This window comes from Pseudophryne corroboree, chromosome 4, assembly GCF_028390025.1.
Source record: "Pseudophryne corroboree isolate aPseCor3 chromosome 4, aPseCor3.hap2, whole genome shotgun sequence".
NCBI lineage: Eukaryota > Metazoa > Chordata > Amphibia > Anura > Myobatrachidae > Pseudophryne > Pseudophryne corroboree.
The window spans coordinates 779,403,502-779,418,550 of record NC_086447.1 but is presented as its reverse complement, the minus strand read 5'-3'; the positions used below and the strand labels follow the sequence as shown (position 1 = coordinate 779,418,550).

The following is a 15,049-nucleotide window of genomic DNA, read 5'->3' as shown; positions in this document are numbered from 1 at the left end:
CTAAATGACTGCAGGTTATGGGAAATTCACACATAATACAGGTATAGTGACAGAACAGGGGGCGGGGTAGGGCCGCAAGGCTACTGACAGCAGCCAAAAGACTAGGAGGATACAATTCTAACACAAGAGGAGCCATGATAACGTAAAAGGAATTGAGAGATTACATATGAAAAAAAAAAGATCCAGAGGGGCCAGATAGGAGAGCAAGATAATTTTATGTGACATCAATGCATTCTACAACACAAGTTACTATTTGGAACTTCCTTTTCAATTCCTGTTTTTAATTTCCTTTTTTTTAATCATGTTTTCATCATTTAGTGTTTCCAAAGCAACCGCATTCTTTGCGTTTTTGCAATAGTTATCTTTTTGTATTATTATTCTGAAAACCAACCAACTTGCACATTGGTCTCCTTCAAGGTTACATATCACAGCAGCAAAACAAAAACATTCTTTTACATACTGTAGGATGCATGAAAACAACAATCTATGTTAAAAAGACTACTTAACAAAATATACAGTATGTGTTATTAATAGAAAATAAAATAGTAGAACAAGGACAGTATACTACATACAGTATGCTCCAGTCTATTGGGTCGATTTAACTACCTGCAAATGTTTTGGAATGCAAATCCATCGTGAACCCAACATCGGCAAGTTTTGTTATCTCCCATAGAAGTGCGCACAAAAAATTGTGTGTTCCATATATGGTAAATATGGGTGTACTACTGGTGACCGGCGGTCTCCTGACCGCCGGTCACCTTACAGACGCCGGGATCCCGGCAGCATACCGACGCCGGGATCCCGGCGGGGAGGGGCGAGTGCAGCAAGCCCCTTGCGGGCTCGCTGCGCTCGCCACGCTGCGGGCTCGGTGGCGACCTGCGGTCGCCACGGGTTCTATTCCCACTCTATGGGTGTCGTGGACACCCACGAGTGGAAATAGTCCCTTTTGGTCGGCATGCCGACCATCGGGATAGTGAGCCGTCGGGCTCATGGAGGAGGTCATGTGACTGTCGGTCAGCTGACCGGCTGTCACATGAATACCACCCGGTAAATATATATGCAAATCCGCACTGCAGAAAATCACACTCACAGGCAATTGAATAGATCCTTCCATATTTATCACGGGATCCGGTCTGACGATCGACACTGTCTAGGTCGACAATGTTTAGGTCGACCACTATAGGTCGTCAGTTACTAGGTCGACAGGGTTTCTAGTACGAAATGTGCTAGGTCGACAGGTCAAAAGGTCGACATTAGTTTTTCAAAAATTTTTTACTTTTTTTGGACTTTTTTATACTTAACGATCCACGTGGACTACGATTGGAGCAATAATCTGCGAGCGAAGCGAGCCATGCGATGGGACATGGTGCACTAATTGGGGTTCCTGGTCACTCTACGAAGAAAACGACACAACCCCCCCAAAAAACCTCATGTCGATCTTTTGACCTGTCGACCTAGCACATGTCGACCTAGAAACCCTGTCGACCTTCCAACCCTGTCGACCTATAGTGGTCGACCTAAACATTGTCGACCTAGACACTGTCGATCTAATGATTCACACCCATTTATCACGTGTATTGTTATTACTTAGAAACCTGAACTGAACATTAATAGAAAAAAACACAAATCTTATATAAGTATAATAAGATGTAATACGGGGATGCGTTCGGCATCCCGACAGTTGGAATGGTGGCCATATGACTGACGCCGCAATCCCAACACCACTCAGAAGACCAGCACTGGAACACCGACAGCTGACATCCCGAAGGTGAGTAACAGGGTTCGGTTTAGGGGCCGGGGGGGTTTAGGGTAAGGCACTATGTGGGTTAGGCACTGGGGGGGGGGGGGGGGTGTTAGCCCTAGCCGCCACCTCCGGAGGGTTAGCCATAGCCATCACCCAAAAAGGGGTTAGGGTAGGGGAAAGTGAAAATACTTACCTCCTCCAGTGTTGGGAACTTCAGTGTTGGGATGCCGTGGTCAGTCATGTGACTGGAAGCATCCCGTCCAACGGGATTTCATACCAAACCCACAATACATATAACATAAAATAAGGTATATTATAGATGGTCAAGAATGACAGATATTTGTGAACGGCAACATACAGACCTATAAGCACCAACATTTTTATTAATGTTCTACTTACACCAGTTGTGATGTCAATACAATTGAACATTAAACACACAGCCCGATAAGTGTATCTAACAACAAAACTGAATCTAACCGAAACAAACTAATAAAAGTACATCCAAAAAAGAAGTATAAAATACGTTAATACTTTCTGTACTGAAATGAAATACAGCCTATAACTGCTAAGCATAAACTACTTGTTTCCGTCAGCATCCTTTCTGCCTAGCATGACCTGGCAACTACACTACAGCAGTTTCCATTGTATGACACAAGTTTTATGAGAATTTTACTTTTGCCTTTTGTCTTTCTCACCAATGAAAAAACATTAATTAACATTCAAAGATCAGGAATGTACAGTATGCTCTATGAAATTTAAAAACCGTCATAATACCCCTTTCAGACATGCTCCAAATTCCCGGGATTTTGCACATGAACGCGCATCAACCCGGGAATTTGGTATTTCTGAAATGCGCGGCCCCGTACTCGTTCATCGTTGGTGCCGGCTCGTTTATGCCTGCAAGCCAATATGGACATTATTGTCCATATTAGTATTCAGGGCTACGGGGCCGGGTAATGGGGGCAGTGAAGAAACTTCACTGCCCCCGTCATCCGCCCCCCGCCGTCGGGTCATCCGTCGGCCATATCAGCTGTCGGGCACCTTGGTGGCCAGTCGGCCAGTGTGTAGGGTCCTTAAGTTATTTATCACAGTCATCAGATGTTCATTCATGCACCAGTTCTGTCTATTAACAATCACCGCAAAATGTACACAGTGCTTTATGAATAGACATAACTAATGCCATAGGTTATATATCTGTATTTATACTGGAATACAAAAGAAAAGGTACAATCACATTTTCCCGCTGACCTGCACAAAGCAATACTCTACAGCACTGTGCCCATTGCTCTCTTAATCTGCCCCTGCATACATTGCAGGATGTTCGGTGGCATATCACCCTTCATTGAATTGGTCCTTGTGCACAACACAAAGCCGGCCACACACAGGCTACCATGCTGCTCAACATGACAAACAAGGATCATGATCAAAGTTCATGACACTTTGGGGGGCGTGGCTTGAGGCCTGACTGAGAGGAAGTGTCCCTAGAGAGCTCCTGCCGGACCAAACCCCTATAACCCCTTAAACCAACCTTCACCCCACCTATCCCTCCCCTATATCGCCCCACAGTTGCCCCTGTTACTCAGGGCACCCAGGGAGTGAGCTGCGGAGCCGGAGCACGGGCCTGTCCAGTGCTTGCGGGTTGCGGCCTTCCCTGTGGGGTGAAGCCGGGGCCTTAATTAGTGACTACCCCCGCCCGAGATCGGACGTCCTCCGGCCGTTTAAACGCCGCTCCAAGACTCACCCCGCTGCCCTGCTACGTGCCCCTTGCCTGGGGAGGCCTGACCGAGCGGCCGAGAAGAGCCCAAGCGCCCCTGAAGTTACAGGAGCCGAATAGAGACACGGAGAATCAGACGCTACACCACTGTAAAAGATCAGCGGGCCGCGATAATTAACGGGGGGGACTGGCAGTCGGCGCTGAAGGGACTAGGGGCCCTAAATACATATAAACCCCTGGGAGCAGCGCTGGGGAAAAAAAAACTTGTGAGAAGACACACCACTTATCACTGACGGCGGCCATCTTGGAGGTGGCAGAACAGGCCCATCTTCTCTGCACTACACTGCCCCTGCTGGAGCTGTGCAGAATCGAACTCCCTATTTCAACAGGGAAGCAACCCAGAATTTCAACCCCGCAGCTGCTGTCCTTTACTTCTTATATTACATCCCATACAACCACGGAAAAGTGTGTTGTAAATCAGGACGCTCTCCTGTGGATCCCTATCACTGTTTTAATAGATTAATGGGACCTAGATCCTATAAATGATGTAAATTTACGGATGCCTGACTTTCCCCTCACCCGGACCAACTGTTGAATACGTAACATCCAGGTGGACCAGTCTTATTACCACTCCTTAAACGGACGTTTTACTCTCACCAGATATTATGAGCAGAGCGAACACCAGAGCAAAAAAATCAGGAGCTTCTCAAGATATTTCACAACACTTCTCACGCCGAGAAAAACCGACTGAAACATCATCTCCATCCTCACCGATGCCCATCCCCATCATGGATCAGACGGATGCACCCTCAACCAAGGCGGACATTCAATCCCTTCAGAACATGATATTAGACCTTAAGAGTTCATTCACGACAGCCCTTCAGACAGCGATCGGGGAATTAAAATCTGATATGACGGCTCTGGACTCCCGCACATCCGCGCTGGAATCACGGGTGGACCATCAACAAAATCTCCACAAACAAGTAGGTGAGGACATGAGCTACCTATCCAGCGAATTGGAACTCCTAAAGGATAAAGTTGAGGACAGCGAAAATCGCGAGAGGCGGAACAATTTACGCATCCGCAATGTCCCTGAATCTGTCACAGCCTCCGAACTGGAACCATACCTTCAACGCTTGTTTCTTCACCTGGCCCCGTCGCTTTCAGGCTCTGTCATATCGATATCGCCCTGAGACCTAAACCGAAGGACTCGGAACCTCCCCGTGATGTTATCCTCCGATTTCTGTCCTTTAAGATTAAAAATAGCATTACACTAGCGTGCAGAAATTCAACCTCAATTTTATTCGAAGACTCCCGGCTTCAGATCTATCAAGACCTGTCGCCGGTGACCATTGCTAAACGACGCGATCTACGCCCAGTTACTTCTACATTGCGCGACAATGGCTACAAATATCGCTGGGGATTCCCTTTTCGCCTCATAGTGGAGATTGATGGCAAAATTCACACCATCCGCTCTCCTGATGAAGGGGACAAACTGCTGCGAAAGTTGCAGCTGTTTCCAGCTGCTACCTCATAGATGAGAAGCTCCTTCCGTTTAATTTCTATGTTTTTGTAACGTTTAATCTACTCGATTTTGTTCTCATCCTTGCTCAACTGTTATGTAATCCCTGTTTTAGGTACCGTTTCATACACAAATGACCAATTACTTTCTCCTTAGAAGGCCCTTGTTGGCGGGCCTTTATACCTCATGTAATGTTATGTTTTTATCTCGCTGTATTGGTCGGTGGCTTAGAGACTCTGCCTTATAGATAGAGTACTGGATTGAATCTTTATCCGATGCCGCGAGGACTGTCGCTGGCCGCCGACCTGTCCAGCGATCTTACCATTTGCTCTATTGTTATTACTAAGTTGATATTATCTGTTATATGATCACTCTTTTTATCGTGTTCTATATCTAGGACTACCCCGCCCCTGAAGTAGGTCTTAATTTGCTACACGACGGTCCATCCGTTTTGTCTATTATTGGTTTCGGGTGGGGGGCGTCAGGGCCCTACCTTGATACTTCCTCCCCCGAATATTAGGGATTAAAGTCATTGTCAAGCATAGAGGATTAATACCCTCATCTGTTATATTGTATTTGTATCCCGCCAGTGAGCTCTCTCATTTCTCTTTCCTTGAGAGCTCAATCTTGGCAGCCGAGTATCCTGCCTACTGGATACTACGTCTGCTTTTTTCCTTTTTTGTTTCTCTTTCTTCTGTTCCCCTCCTCTCTTAGCCCCCTGGATATAGTACATCTGTAAGTTGACACCCCTGTAAACACAGATAGATTGATTCATTTATCTAATATTATTCGTATACAGAATTATACACTCCTGTTTTTCTCTTTTTATTTTCTCTTTCTGTCTCTCTTGTCCACATTAGCAGAATCCGGGACCCTAGGGATTTCCAGCGAACTACTCCCTCTTCAGCTTCAACCATGCCGCTAACGTGCCTGTCCATTAATGTCAAGGGGCTGAACACTCCCCAGAAGCGCTCTCATCTCCACAGATCTCTTAAAACATTAAAAGGTGACGTGATTTTCTTACAGGAGACACACTTGAAATCGGATTCCCATCCCTCCCTGACATCTAAACAATTTCCTATGGCCTGGTACTCCAATCACACAGCAAAAAAACAAGGGGTGGCTATCTTAATAAGGGGGTCCGTCCCTTTCCAATTCCTAGACTGTAAACACGACAATGAAGGTCGTTATATAATGGTGAGAGGAAAAATTGGACACGAGGAGGTTACCTTGGCTAATTTGTACTCTCCAAACACTGCCCAATCCAAATTCTTTCGCAAGTTTTTTCACGACCTTTACTCATATAGACGAGGCAAGATACTTGTTGGGGGCGATTTCAATATGGCTCTCACGGACATGGACAGGTCAGGCCCGTTGCGTAGTAGTCAAACCCCGAATTCCTCCGTATTACACAGGGGCATGGCCGAGGCTGGTTTGTTCGATGTCTGGCGTTTCCTCAATCCGACCACCAGGGACTATACTTTCTATTCCAATCCGCATGATGTGTACTCTCATATCGATATGTTCTTGAGTTGTGCACCTCTCTCCCGTACCGCTCGCTTTTCATCGATAGTCCCACTTACCTGGACTGACCACGCAGCTTTAACTGCGAAGTTTGACATTTTTGATATCCCTGACGGTAGACCGACATGGAGACTGAACGAGACACTATTGAAGATCCCTAAGTTTCAGGACTTAATTAAAACAGAGCTTCGGGAATATTTTGCGGTTAATGTAGAAGACGACTGCAGTATAGCCACTATATGGGAAGCCCATAAGGCGGTCATCAGGGGATCCATTATCCAATTTGCATCCCGCCGTAAGAGAAATCGAGAAAACCAAATTGCTCTGTTAACGGATAACATTGCAACATTGGACAGGGAACACAAACGCACACGCTCTAAAAAAACTCTAGCCGAACTTTCTAAAGCACGAGATGACCTACAATCTCTTTTGGCGGAGAATATCGAGCGCTCGCTTCGATGGGCTAATCAATCGTTTTACGATAAAAGTAACAAGGCACATACTTTATTAGCTAACCAACTACGCGCCAAAAAGGCTAACCAATGCATCCATACTATCAGACAACCCTCAGGTAACATTACCTATGACCCCCAAAAAATTAATAGTATCTTTTTTGACTATTATAGGACACTCTATAACCTTGATCCCCCGTCCGATCCTTTAGCACAAGCCGACCAGACACAACAATTTCTAGATTCATGCTCTCTTCCTCGTTTAAACGAGGAAACTCACTCTACTCTCAATGCTGATATCTCTGCTGAGGAAATTGAAACGGCACTGAAAACCCAGAAACCTTCTAAAGCACCTGGTCCGGATGGTTATCCGATGGTGTACTACAAAACCTTTGCCCCTCAACTCATTCCTCACATGATCTCACTGTTTAATAAAATATTACGGGGTGCGCCCTTCCACACTGACTCCACGACGTCCCGCATTATTGTTATCCCGAAGCCTGGAAAAGATCCCTCGCATTGCTCAAATTACAGACCCATATCTTTGATAAATACCGATCTCAAACTTTTTGCCAAAATACTAGCAACTCGCCTGAATGCTGTGTTGCCATCATTAATAGACCCTGACCAAGTGGGATTTATCCCTGGCCGCTAGGCCTCGGACAACACCAGACGTACTATTAATTTGATTCACCAAATAAACTAGACGAAAATACCAGCGATTGCTTTGGCGCTAGATGCCGAAAAGGCATTTGATCGCATTTCCTGGCCCTTTTTGTTTTCTACCGTATCTACGTTTGGCCTCCATGGTCATTTCATCACTGCAATAACGGCCCTTTATTCTAACCCCTCATCTATGGTCCTGACCAATGGATTGAGCTCACCTCGTTTTAGTTTGAAGAATGGTACTCGTCAGGGATGCCCTCTCTCGCCCCTACTTTTTGCCTTATGCATCGAACCTCTAGCGGCTCGTATCAGACTTAACACGGACATTGGGGGGATTACAGTGGGACAGAGCTCATACAAAATATCTTTATTTGCGGATGACGTCCTCTTGACTTTATCTAACCCTTTGATTTCTCTACCTAATCTACAAAAAGAATTACTCCTATATGGTTCCCTCTCTGGTTACAAAATAAACCACACCAAATCTGAGGCCCTTACTTTTAATATCCCACCCCAAACCCATTTGATTTTGACCTCCTCTTTCCCTTTTCTTTGGAGACCCTCGGCTATCAAATACCTCGGCATATTCATTACTAAATCCTACACCAGCCTATACCAGACTAATTATGTTCCTATGATTAAAACTCTCACCCAAGACCTAGATAAATGGGACAGATTATTCATTTCATGGATCGGACGGATTAACGCCCTGAAAATGAATCTCCTCCCCCGTATTCTTTACCTATTTCAGACCATTCCGATAATGGTGCCCCGAGTGACTCTGGCTTCATTGCAATCGTTGTGCAACAAATTTATCTGGGCTCACCGTAAATCTCGTTTAAGACGAACACTGTTGACTAAGAGTGCTACCTCAGGCGGACTGGGATACCCTAACCTCCAGGCTTATTTTAATGCCTGTCACCTTAACCACATGGTGTCCTGGCATTCCCCTCAAGGGAACAGAAAATGGGTCGATATTGAGAACTCAATATATCAGGGCGTCCCCCTCGACTCTCTTCTATGGCTCCCCAGGTCCTGCAGACCAGCCTCGGCCTACTCAATCCCCACGATTAAATTCACCCTTGGAATGTGGGACAAACTCCGCAGCACCTACAATCTATCCTCATACCCTTCGCCTTTAACACCTATCTGGGGACACCCTGCCTTCCCCCCAGGCTGCGAGCGAAAAATAGCGGCCCCATGGCAATCTCAGGGTATCACGAGATTTATCCATGTTAAAGGCCACTCAGCACCGACCTCCTTTGGAGATTTTCAAGAGCGCCTTGGTTTACCATCCTCGTGTAATTACCATTACATTCAAATTCTTAGCTTTCTCAAATCTCAGCTTAAAACTACACCTTTGAAACCACCCACCTCTTTTGAACATATGTGTTTACTTTCAATTGGCAAAAAAGGGAATATCTCAACGATATACAACTCTATTCTAACCCCAGACCCCCCTGACCGTGAACCCCATGAACTAGCCTGGGAATCAGATCTCTCCCATCCGTTGGAAGATGATCAATGGGATGAAATCAGAATGCGCATCGCAAAAGCTTCTATTAGTGTGGCTCTCAGGGAAACATGTTATAAGGTCTACACCAGGTGGTACTTAGTTCCCTCCAGACTTCATTCCATTTACCCCACGACATCAAATCTGTGTTGGAGACTCTGTGGAGAGGAGGGCACTTTTTTCCACATATGGTGGACTTGCCCCTCTATTCGCCCCTTTTGGAAAATGGTCGGAGCACTTATTGCTCAAACATGCGGACAAAATCTAAATCTCTCCCCTGAAACTGCGCTACTTCATGCCCCCACACCATTGCTACCCAAAACCCAAGACAAGCTTACTATGCTACTTTGCATGGCGGCTAAATCTCTGATCGCTAAGTGCTGGAAAGACCATAAACCTCCCTCCAAGGCATTACTGATATCCAAGATTAACTATATTGCCAGTATGGAATATATTACAAGCCTGAGGAATAACACTGTGGCCCAGTTCCACAACATCTGGTCTCCTTGGTACCTCGCTCGGTCATTATTGATACCCGGACTATGCTAATACTGCTAATATTGCTAACTCTGCTAATACATCTATCACCTCCGTTGTCTCCCCCTCTATTATCATCACAGTGGAATGCTCCCATTCTCTTGCTTCCCTATATGTATTTCTCTCAACGTTTCCCCTCTATTAAGTTATATTTTCTAGCTTCTTCTCTCCCTTCCTCTTCTTTTTCTTTCTTGCTTTTATTCTTCACAGGATTACAATCTGTTTTGGTATAAATTTTATACTATATCTGTAAAATAAAATGAGACAGGTCAAGTACGCGTTCAGATTTACGCAGGGCGCATACTGCTAATACCTGTTGGCCTATATTTTCATGGAACTGTTTCTAATGTTCTGATCTGGTATGTAAAATGTTTGTCTTCATGTTCAATATCCCTAACCTGCACAATTTTGTTCTTGTTAATGTTTTGATTACTGATCACTCTCAATAAAAATTCTAACTTTGAAAGTTCATGACACTTTGTCAGTGGAATTACTGTGCTGCTCTGTCCCAAAAGAAAATAAGATTTTACTTACCGGTAAATCTATTTCTCGTAGTCCGTAGTGGATGCTGGGGACTCCGTAAGGACCATGGGGAAGAGACGGGCTACGCAGGAGACAGGGTACTTTAAGAAAGAATTTGGATACTGGTGTGCTCTGGCTCCTCCCTCTATGTCCCTCCTCCAGACCTCAGTTAGAGAAACTGTGCCCGGAAGAGCTGACAGTACAAGGAAAGGATTTTGGAATCCAGGGCAAGACTCATACCAGTCACACCAGTCACACCGTATAACTTGTGATAAACTTACCCAGTTAATAGTATGAACAACAACGGAGCATCAGATCAACCCTGATGCAACCACAACATAACCCTTATTTAAGCAATAACTATATACAAGTATTGCAGAAGAAGTCCGCACTTGGGACGGGCGCCCAGCATCCACTACGGACTACGAGAAATAGATTTACCGGTAAGTAAAATCTTATTTTCTCTAACGCCCTAGTGGATGCTGGGGACTCCGTAAGGAAAATGGGGAGTATACCAAAGCTCCCAAACGGGCGGTAGAGTGCGGATGACTCTGCAGCACCGAATGAGCAAACACAAGGTCCTCCTCAGCCAGGGTATCAAACTTGTAAAACTTTGCAAAAGTGTTTGAACCTGACCAAGTAGCTGCTCGGCAAAGCTGTAATGCCGAGACCCCTCGGGCAGCCGCCCAAGAAGAGCCCACCTTCCTTGTGGAGTGGGCTTTTACTGATTTTGGAAGTGGCAATCCAGCCGCAGAATGAGCTTGCTGAATCGTGTTACAGATCCAGCGAGCAATAGTTTGCTTTGAAGCAGGAGCACCCAGCTTGTTGGATGCATACAGGATAAACAGCAACTCAGTTTTCCTGACTCTAGACGTTCTGGCTACATAAACCTTCAAAGCCCTGACCACATCCAGCAACTCGGAATCCTCCAAGTCACGAGTAGCCACAGGCACCACAATAGGTTGGTTCATATGAAAAGATGACACCACTTTTGGCAGAAATTGTGGACGGGTCCGCAATTCTGCCCTGTCCATATGGAAAACCAGATAGGGGCTTTTATGTGACAAATCCGCTAATTCTGACACACGCCTAGCTGAAGCCAAGGCTAATAGCATGACCACCTTCCACGTGAGAAATTTTAACTCCACGGTTTTGAGTGGCTCAAACCAGTGTGACTTCAGGAAACTCAACACCACGTTAAGATCCCAAGGTGCCCCTGGAGGCACAAAAGGGGGCTGAATATGCAGCACTCCCTTTACAACATCTGAACATCAGGAAGAGAAGCCAGTTCTTTTTGCAAGAAAATGGATAGGACCGAAATCTGGACCTTAATGGAACCCAATTTCAGGCCCAAAGTCACTCCCGACTGTAGGAAGTAAAGGAAACGGCCCAGCTGGAATTCCTCCGTAGGGGCATTCCTAGCCTCACACCAAGCAACATATTTTCGCCATATACGGTGATAATGTTGAGCCATCACATCCTTCCTAGCCTCTATCAGCGTAGGAATGACCTCATCCGGAATGCCTTTTTCTGCTAGGATCCGGCGTTCAACCGCCATGCCGTCAAACGCAGCCGCGGTAAGTCTTGGAACAGACAGGGCCCCTGTTGCACAAGTCCTGTCTTAGAGGCAGAGGCCATGGGTCCTCTGTGAGCATTTCTTGCAGATCTGGATACCAAGTGCTTCTTGGCCAATCCGGAACAAGAGTATTGTTCTCACTCCTCTTTTCCTTATGATTCTCAGCACCTTGGGTATGAGAGGAAGAGGAGGAAATACATAAACCGACGGGAACACCCACGGTGTCACCAGTGCGTCCACAGCTATCGCCTGAGGGTCTCTTGACCTGGCGCAATATCTCTGCAGCTTTTTGTTGAGGCGGGATGCCATCATGTCCACCTGTGGCAGTTCCCACCGACTTGCAATCTGCATGAAGACTTCTTGATGAAGTCCCCACTCTCCCGGGTGGAGGTCGTGCCTGCTGAGGAAGTCTGCTTCCCAGTTGTCCACTCCCGGAATGAATACTGCTGACAGTGCGCTCACGTGATTCTCCGCCCAGCGAAGAATTCTGGTGGCTTCTACCATCGCCACCCTGCTCCTTGTGCCGCCTTGGCGGTTTACATGAGCCACTGCGGTGATATTGTCTGACTGAATCAGAACCGGTTGGTCGCGAAGCAGGGTCTCCGCTTGACTTAGGGCGTTGTATATGGCCCTTAGTTCCAGGATATTGATGTGAAGGCAAGTCTCCTGCCTTGACCACAGCCCTTGGAAATTTCTTCCTTGTGTGACTGCCCCCCACCCTCGGAGGCTTGCATCCGTGGTCACCAGGACCCAGTCCTGAATGCCGAATCTGCGACCTTCGAGAAGGTGAGCACTCTGCAGCCACCACAGTAGAGATACCCTTGCCCTGGGGGATAGGGTGATTAACCGATGCATCCGAAGATGTGATCCGGACCACTTGTCCAGTAAGTCCCATTGGAAGGTCCTCGCATGGAACCTGCCGAAGGGAATGGCCTCGTATGATGCCACCCTCCTTCCCAGGACTCGAGTGCAGTGATGCACTGACACCTGTTATGGTTTTAATAGATTCCTGACCAGCGTCACGAGCTCCTGAGCTCTCTCTATCGGGAGATAAACCCTCTTCTGGTCTGTGTCTAGGATCATGCCTAGGAGAGGCAGATGAGCTGTAGGAACCAGCTGCGACTTTGGAATATATAGAATTCAGCCGTGTTGCCGTTACACTTCCAGAGAAAGTGATACGCTGTTCAGCAACTGCTCTCTTGATCTCGCTTTTATGAGGAGATCGTCCAAGTACGTGATAATAGCGACACCTTGTTTCCGCAGGAGCACCATCATTTCCGCCATTACCTTGGTGAACATTCTCAAGGCCGTGGAGAGACCAAACGGCAACGTCTGAAATTGGTAATGACAATCCTGTACCGCAATTCTGAGGTACGCCTGATGAGGTGGATAAATGGGGACATGAAGGTATGCATCCTTTATGTCCCGAGTCACCATAAAATCTCCCCCTTTCAGGCTTGCAATGACCGCTCTTAGCGATTCCATCTTGAACTTGAACCTTTTCAGGTATATGTTCAGGGATTTTAAATTCAATATGGGTCTGACCGAACCGTCTGGTTTCGGGACTACAACATGGTCTAATAATAACCCCCTCCTTGTTAAAGGAGGGGAACCTTGACCACCACCTGTTGAAGATACAATTTGTGAATTGCAGTTAACACTGTTTTCCTCTCATGGGGGGAAGCCGGCAGGGCCGTCGGTGAGGGGGCATCTTCTCAAAGTCCAGCTTGTATCCCTGAGACACAATATCTATTGGCCAGGGATCTAACAGGGAGTGAACCCACTTGTGGCTGAACTTACAAAGGCGTGCCCCCCCCCCCCCCCCCCCCCGGGCCTAGCTCCGCCTGTGGAGCCCCAGCGACATGCGGTGGATTTTTGCAGAGGCCGGGGAGGACTTCTGTTCCTGGGAACTAGCTGTGTTGTGCAGCTTCTTTCCTCTGTCCCCGCCTCTGGCAAGAAAGGACGCACCTCAGACTTTCTTGTTTCTTTATTCGAAAGGCTGCATTTGATAATGTCGTGCTTTCCTAGGCTGTGCAGGAATATAAGGCAAAATATCAGAATTACCAGCTATAGCTGTGGAGACCAGGTCCGAGAACCCTTCTCCACACAATCCTCAGCCTGCCATATGCCTCTTAAGTCGGCATCATCTGTCCATTGCATATTCTACAGGACACGTCAAGCAGAAATCGACATAGCTTTGACTCTAGGACCCAAAATACTCATGTCTCTTTGGGCATGTTTTATATATACATATCTCTTAAGACAACATCTTTAATATATATATATATCTCTATATATACATATATATATATCCATATACATACTAGGGTCTCAATCTCTGCTGATAAGGTACCTGTCCATGCTGCCACAGCGCTATAAACCCATGCCGACACAATCGCCGGTCTGAGTAGTGTACCAGAATGTGCACGCTATCTGCAGGATCCCTGATAATATCAGTGCTACCTTTTGGGCAAACGTGACACCCTAGGGGAAGATTCCCATCGTATCCTGGCCCTAGTGGGGAAAGGATACTCTCTGAGAATTCTTTGTGGGAAACTGCAGTCTCCTGTCTGGAGATTCCCGCTCTTTTTCATCATGAGAGGAGGGAAATTTACCTCAGCTTTCTTCCCCTTAAACATGTGTACCCTTGTGTCAGGGACAGATGAGTCATCAGTGATATGCAAATCATCTTTTATTACAATAATCATATATTGAATACTTTTCTGCCATTTTGGCTGTAACTTTGCATTATCGTAGTCGACACTGGAGTCAAACTCCGTGTCGATATCAGTGTCTATTATTTTGGATAGTGAGCATTGAGACACTCTAAAGGTCTCTGCGACATAGGGACAGACATGGGTAGATTTCCTGTCTGTTCTCTATCTTTTGTGCAATAAATTCAGCTTAGCACTTAATTACACATATCCAAACAGGTGTCGGCGTTGTCGACGGAGATACCCTCTCACACACATATTTGCTCCATCTCCTCCTTAGGGGAGCCTTTTACCTCAGACATGTCGACACACACGTACCGACACACCACACACTCAGGGAATGCTCATCTGAAGACAATTCCCCCATGAGGCCCTTTGGAGAGACAGAGAGAGAGTATGCCAGCACACACCCCAGTGCTATTAACCCAGGAATAACACAGTAATTTAATGTTAACCCAGTAGCTGCTGTTTATATTGATTTTTGCGCCTAATTATGTGCCCCCCCCCCTCTCTTTTTACCCTCTTCTACCGTGTAACTGCAGGGGAGAGACTGGGGAGCTTCCTC

General features: G+C 46.4%; 1 protein-coding gene across 5 annotated transcripts in view; it reads right to left on the bottom strand.

Moving 5' to 3' along the window:
• TRERF1 (transcriptional regulating factor 1) overlaps positions 1–15,049 on the bottom strand; it is a 366,725-nt gene that overhangs the window by 240,132 nt on the left and 111,544 nt on the right. The window lies entirely within an intron of this gene.